Source organism: Apis dorsata, unplaced genomic scaffold (assembly GCF_000469605.1).
Source record: "Apis dorsata unplaced genomic scaffold, Apis dorsata 1.3 scaffold_231, whole genome shotgun sequence".
Lineage (NCBI taxonomy): Eukaryota > Metazoa > Arthropoda > Insecta > Hymenoptera > Apidae > Apis > Apis dorsata.
In genome coordinates, this window is record NW_006263513.1 from 1,348,168 (window position 1) to 1,355,243 (window position 7,076).

Sequence of the window (7,076 nt, forward strand, 5' to 3'; positions counted from 1 at the left end):
TAGGTTGCAAGTGGGCGGTTCTCAGCGCCGTTGGAACCGCCGAGAATAGAATAAAGGTCGTCCTTGCCAGACGATGAAAGCACAGAGTGGCGAGTGGAAAAGCTCGGAGACGTGTCGGCCATGTTGTCAGCAAACTTTCGTCCTCCCTCTTAAATATAAATGTATACGCGCGAGTCGCCGCGATAAAGCGCCTCCTCCCATGACTTTCTGCCAGGGTATGCTACGCATTATCTCGCCTCTGTGTATGGTGTTTATTGCGAGGCCATAAAAAATGACCGAGAACGAGAAAAATAATAAATAAGGAACGCTCGTGAATATTATGAAATTTCCTTTCTCCTTGAAATTTCTACTGAAGGAATATCGAAACTAAAGGAATGATAATCTATAGCGATGGAAATCGTATACAGTGATTCTTTCGATAAATGAAAGTAATCGAGAACGAGGGAAAAAAAAAAGAAAAAAGTAAAGGAATTTGTTCGTGAAAAATATGAAAGTTTGTTACTTTTTGAAATTCCTACGAAATTAAAGAAAGATGGCAATTTTATAATTTCGTTCGAAAGGAATTTTAGATGTTTTTCAAAGATTTTTACAAATTATTTTTCGATATTCTGTTTATTATAATTATTTTGTTATTTCTCTTAATTTTTAAACAATTTTGAAATCTCGTTTTCGTAGGAATTTCTGGAAACGTCCAGGGTAGATTCACGCGTGCCCTCGAGGTCTTTATCTCCCTTTATCGCGAAACAGTTTTGCCCAATCGGCACGGGCAACACGCGCCACGAAATAATTGCAGTCATTCCGAACCATTCACTTTATTGGTCAAGATAATCTCATCGCCCTACTTCCACGTCCTATCCATTTGTCGTTCTACGTGACGTTTATTTAACTTCGTAAAAAAAAGTATTGCCCATTGGGAAGATCCGACTGAGACTCAATTCTCACAAAAATAACTGTCACAAAAATAATTTCCTCTTCTATGCAAAACTTTTTAACGATCCTTACTTCGCACATCTTAGAAGGATACAAAGATTCCTCGATTTTTAAACGATAAAAATGACAAAGAATTTAAAATGGTATAAAAATAAAAGAATAAATACAGATTTTTATCAAAAATTTCTCCAAGGTTCAACATTCACCATTTTTTACCACACTTCGATTAATCACAAAAAAGTTGCTTCTAATTTTAATCAAGAAAGACAAGCGACAATTGAGGAAGAAAGAAAAAAAAACAAAAGAGGAATATTTTGTTGTTAGCGCATAGTTTCATCGAGAACGATGGAACAGAAGCAGTAGAAGCATCCGAGTACGTTCGGGCAAACAGCACAATTCATGGGAACGTCGACGATCGAGGTTCGAAGCACACGCGTACACGTATGGTGGCAGTTCGCCGCGAGTCGGCCGGCGATATTTCACCGAGGCAAATCGGGTGAAATGGTTCAGAAAGGATCGAATCATCCGCGTTTTGGTCGAGCAATCCGAGCACACCCCACTGTTGCCCGTCTCTTTATCTTTTTCCATCCACGTCCCCTTTCCCCGATTACTCCGCATTCTATCTCGCGCACAGGTGTTTATCCGACCGTACACCCGACACTATTTTCCCCCTTTCTTCCCTCTCGATTCCTCGCACGATCATCCCCAGATTTATATCTCATCGGGAGAGGAAGCAAGTTCTGCTTCCGTTTATAGGGCACACGGACGGAGTCGTTTCAACGCGATACGATTTACCATTATATACTTGGATTCGTATGTTCCTTATTATATAATCCCGATACTTATCACTCGAGGAAGGTAAATAAATTTATAATAAAACGCGTTTTTCATTAAACTCGTCGATCACCAACCGTTCACACCCGTGAATTGGAATCAAGAGAGAAGCAAGATTATCGGCGGAACACGATTATTATCGCGGTATTGTTTGTCGAAAAGTGAAATGAAAGCAACGTTTTTCGCCTACTTACAGGTGGATCGCGCGATCAGCAGAGGCACAGTGTCTCACTCTCCCTTCCGAGAAATGTCTCTCCCTCTCTCTCTCCCTCGCTCTTTGTCTCTCTCTCTCTCTCTTTCTTCTTCCCGTCAAACTCGTGGCAATGCGTGGTCGTTCAATCACACAGGTTGATCGGTCTTATCCAGTCCAAGGGTTGCAATCCTCGTTCGTTTCCACGAGGTCGACGTGCGTCATTATTGCATGCGTGTCGTGGATGATGGGTTGGTACGCGTACTCGCGCGGAAATCGCCGTGGAAATCCTCGGCCGTGGATAACCTCGCCGTCGGTCGTACGTAACGATCCCCGCTCATGCCGTGAGAATCTCTCGCGGCCACTTGTCTTGGGTAGCCGCCAGGAGCCGCGGGNGGAGAGAAGGAGAGGCCAGGCGTTACGTAGGAGGAGGTGAAGATGGAGTAGGAGGAAGAAGGTGGTGGATAGTGGTGGTGGCGGGTTGGAGGTGGCGGTGATTCCAACCTCGTGGAGAAAGGGGGATGAGGAGAGTTGCAGGAGGTAACGCGAGGGAGAGGGCGGAGGTATTCTGCCCCACCCGTACTCGCCTCTGATTGGACCACCCCCGCTTCGTTTACCCCGGCCATCCCTCTCCTCCTCCTCCTCCTCCTCCTCCTCCGTCTCTTGCACCTCTTCCTCTCCTCCTTCTCCTTCTCCTCTTACTGCCGCCACTGCTCCTCGTCATCCACCTCATCCGCCTCCTCCTCTGTACCCGCCACCTCAACCTCCTTCTCTTCTATCGGGCTACCTTCTACCCGCTCTCTTCTCTTCTTCTTCTTCTGGTTCGCGCCACCTAGCTCTGTCCGACTCCGCGCGTAAGAACGCCCGCCTCTTTTTCCAATGCACCGGAAAACAGGTGCGGAAGCCGGTCGTGGGGATTCCAGGATTTCTACTGGTTCTCCGGGAGAACCATCGCCGGCTTGGATCCCCCGGCCTTTATTCCCANAGGCGTCGCGGAACACCCTTCGCCCCGTTGCATTTTGAAAATTCTCTATAACGAAAGAGAGGAACCGTAGACGGGCGACGCGCGGGTGGTGCACGCTCGATAGGCGTTTAGCCGCTCTCCAATCTCTCCGTTCGCGTTACCCGTGTATTGCGACGCTTCGGTAAACTGCCTCCGGAATCCTGTCCCTCTCTCTCTTTCTCTGTCTTCCCTTCTCTCTTTTTCTTTCATCCTCGTGTCTTTTTATTTCGTCTCAGCCTTCTTTTGTCGTTTCTCGTCTTTACGATCGTTTACTTTTCCCGATGATCGATAAAAACGGCTCCTCGAGTGGATGTCGCCGAGTTCTTTCCCAGTTTGAATTATTTTTTTAGAAATGGTTCGCCAATTTTTGCGGTGCTTGAAAAAAACGCTTGATCGTTACAGGAGTCAGAGAGAATTTTTCTCGTGACATTAAAATCGGGATATTTTTCTCGCGTGTACACGTTATTTCACTTCCTTCCATTTCGAGCCTCGATATTCGACCTCGTACTTCGACTCTGATCGTAATTCAAATCGTAACCAATTTCCCAATTTCGATATACAATATGAACGTAGAAACGAGAACGTAACGCTTGACGTAACGTCACCTGTTCTCCATCGGACATTCCCTCCCCCTTCCACCTTGGTGAACGCGGTGATCGTATTCCGAGCGGAATAAACGATTCGCACGTTTCGACTATAAATTACGGCGCATTTACGACGAACGGTGGAAAGGCATCCGGGACAGGAGACGGACAGGGAGAGGATGCCTTAAGGCGACGGCATTTCGATAATTGGAAACCAATGAGGCGGCAGTGGGAGGGTTTCCAAGCTAAAAATCAACCCTTCCGCCCTAGCTTCGGGCCCTAATGAAGCGAACCTTCGCCGTTGCCAGCCGACGTGCATGCCTCCGCGTCGTATTAATTGCCTGGCCCCCTCGACTTCTCGTCCCTCGCCGTCCCTCGTCTCGCCCCCACCCATATTTAAACCACCCCTTGACTCGCGCCCCGCCGTTTCGCTCCCCTTCCACCTCTTCTTACGTCCCGCGCCCGCCGCGTCTCGCAGTTAGCCGCGATATCGCATTCTTCGACAAATTGGATCACGCTATCGTGCGAACGACCGATGGTTACAGCGGCTAATACACGAGCGGCGCGATGGCGGTTGCTCGAAGGGAGGACGGAGGATGAGTCTTCGGAGAGGAATCTTTTACGAGGATACGAGTTTTCGATGGCCGTGTTTTCGAGAAGAAAATTTGGTCCCCTTCTTGGGGGGAGTTTTCCAACGTTTTGGGACGATATTTTTTGAAGATTTCTCTTTGGAGAGAAGGTGTACGAGGTATATATAGATTTTTCAGAGAAATGATACATTCGTTCGAATATTTTAAGATACAAGGTATAAAATTAAAGGATAGCTCTCGTCGTGGGAATTTCATTGTTTATGATTCGTTCGAGTGAATCAATAACGTAGAAGAAAGTAATGGAAAAATGTATAAATTAGTTGACAGGTAGATGAAACGATCTTTGTTGTGTATGCACTTATTTCAACCATCATAAAAGCTATCAATCATTCGGACAGAAACTTCCTTAATAGCATTTGTCAAACTATATTTTAATTATATTTCAGTCACATTCTATTAATTATTGATAACATATTGAAATATTAATTTGAAAAGAAAAATGAATTCTATAATATTAAATATTAAATTTAAGACACTGAAGAAAATGATTAAACGATTAATCATAACGTTAATAAATTGAACGATTAGAGAAAATATTTAATATATCGTTTAGAGAACTATTGCTTTAAATCTTATGGTTTTGAAAAATATCGGGCGATGCTTCTTGGACTTTGCCTTTAAGGTTGTGCGAGGTTAGGGCCATTCTGAACGTAATTCCGTTAGGTAGGCCTCGAATCGATATAATCAACGAATACGCAGGGGGTGAGTTTTCACCCGCCACTGCTTCCTTCACTACGATTCTTCCTCCTAAATTCAACCCCCTGCTCTGCAATCTTCGGACGCTCTCCAGGCCGACCCTTATTCCTCGGAAGGGTGCGCTACTCGATTCGAACTTATCCGACGGTTTGAGCCCGTGTCATCGAGAGGAAATCTATCTTTGGAATCAGATTGCCAAATATTTCTCAAACCCGCGAATCATTGCTTGGAAATTGAATAATTTCAAAATAAAATCCGATAAATTGATAAGACTATAATAAAATTAATCCTCGAATAATATTGAATAACAATTAATAAAATACAATGCTAAATTAACCGAAGATTCACGATGTTAAAAGATCAAAACGAAAATCAACTTCAAATGCAGTGTTCGCAAAAACTGCATTCCATTTCGCACCCTCCATATCCAAAAAGAGAAGCAAACACTTACATCTCGAATCTGCGAATTCCATGTCACGAAACACGAACTTCTGTCCCAGGCATGTCCATCTTGACTCAATTTTTCAACTGAACTCGAACCAGCACATCAGAATAAAAACAATCGGATTAAAAAAAAAAAAAAAAAAAGGAACGAACACAAGAAGCTCAAAGCACAGTCCCAACCGTGGTTGAAACCGGTTAGTTCATCGACACGAGCGTGCACCGTCGGCGACATGGAACGTCGAACCCGTTCCACGGAAGGATCGGAACAGAAAAATGAGATACGACAAGTGTTCGGTACTTTCGATGACGAAGCCAAGACGGCGGAATGAACATGGGCGCGAGATGTGGCACACCCCGAGACCTAGACACTACTGAACCAGCCCCATGGCAAACCTTGTTAACGGCAGTCGACAACCAAGTTTAAACTTCGGGTAACAATTCCCCTACCAGCTAACTCTCTCATTCTCTCACCCTCTCTCTCTCTCTCGGTTTCTCTCCTCGCGTGCTCTCCCCCTCCCTCCCTGGAACCATCTCTCCCTCCCCCCCTTTTGTCTCTCGTTCACAGCGACGGAAGGTGATAGAAGAATTCTTAAGAAGCTGGTGTAATTAATCATCCCTCGTTCGAACCTACCTACCTACCTACCTATCTACGAGCAACGAGGCCGAGGGTAAAGTTGGTTGTGGGTGTCGAGAAAAGTTGTTTCGCGAAGAATCGATCGGTGGATGGTTTGGAAAAAAAATTTTTTTAAAACGCGCGAGAGTGTACATATAATTTAGGAAAAGAAGTTATCGTGGTATATCCTTTCTAACGGAATTTAATTAAATCCGGTGTTTTCCAAATTAAGCATTTATTCGACTCTCGATTATTGATCACTTAGATAAACTGTACATGTAATTGGAGATTATACTATTTATGTTTCTAATTTCTTATAAATATTTGCAACACGTGTTGTGCGTATGTGTGTATAATTATATCAATACACAATAATAATCCGTTTTAAAATATGAAAGAACCAACGTGCGAATATAAAATAGCACAAGAATCGTCAATTAAGAATCCACAATAACTATATAATTCTCACGAAACACCGATTTCAAACAGAAAATCCTGCTACTCTCGAACAGCAAATCGAAAATATAACTTATCTCCAATAAACGTATCCTCTCGTGCGAACTATCCCCTCGTCGCATCGCACCACCTCGAGCAAATTCGAAGAGAATCGGTAACAGAGCACGAGCTTTCTGAGCAAGAAACTCTTGAGGCAAAAGAAGTCCTCCTCTCTTGTACTTGGCCTTGATCGGCCCTCCTCTGTCTTTGGAAACCGGGGCGAAACGCGCCAGCTGTCGTTAACCCCGTATCACGGTGATCCTTCGTGGCCGAAAACGCGGCGGGCACGGTGAGAGTGAGGGAGAGAAAGAGAGCGAGAGTGAACGTAGGAAACGGGGGCTTCCTACCAAGTTCACCGCAACCTTCTCGAGCGGCGCGTTCGGTGCGAAACTTGGTAGCCGCGTAACAAGAAAGAAGTAACTATCGTTGAAGCGGACTAGTTTGTTCAATGGCACGAGCCGTGGCGGCGGGAGGGGGCGAGAGAGTGAGAGAGAGTGAGAGAGAGAGTGAGAGAGAGAGAGGAGAAGGTGAGTCGAAGTTCTTCGCAAGAACAAGAACAAAGTTCGAGACCAAAGCACCCCCTCGCCCTTCGCTTCTGTTCCTCTCCTGTGGCCCCCTACCATCCTCGGGTCCCCCT

At 45.1% G+C, this 7,076-nt stretch overlaps 1 protein-coding gene and 1 long non-coding RNA gene across 2 annotated transcripts in view; both read right to left on the reverse strand.

Annotated features, from left to right (window-relative positions):
• Nucleotides 1–2,756, reverse strand: part of LOC102674963 — a 36,599-nt gene extending 33,843 nt beyond the window's left edge. Inside the window, exon 1 of the long non-coding RNA XR_004150494.1 lies at nt 1,959–2,756. This is a non-coding gene — a long non-coding RNA (uncharacterized LOC102674963). The remainder of the gene's footprint in view (nt 1–1,958) is intronic.
• LOC102675044 overlaps nt 1–7,076 on the reverse strand; it is a 302,188-nt gene that overhangs the window by 188,504 nt on the left and 106,608 nt on the right. The gene's annotated exons all lie outside the window — the stretch shown is intronic.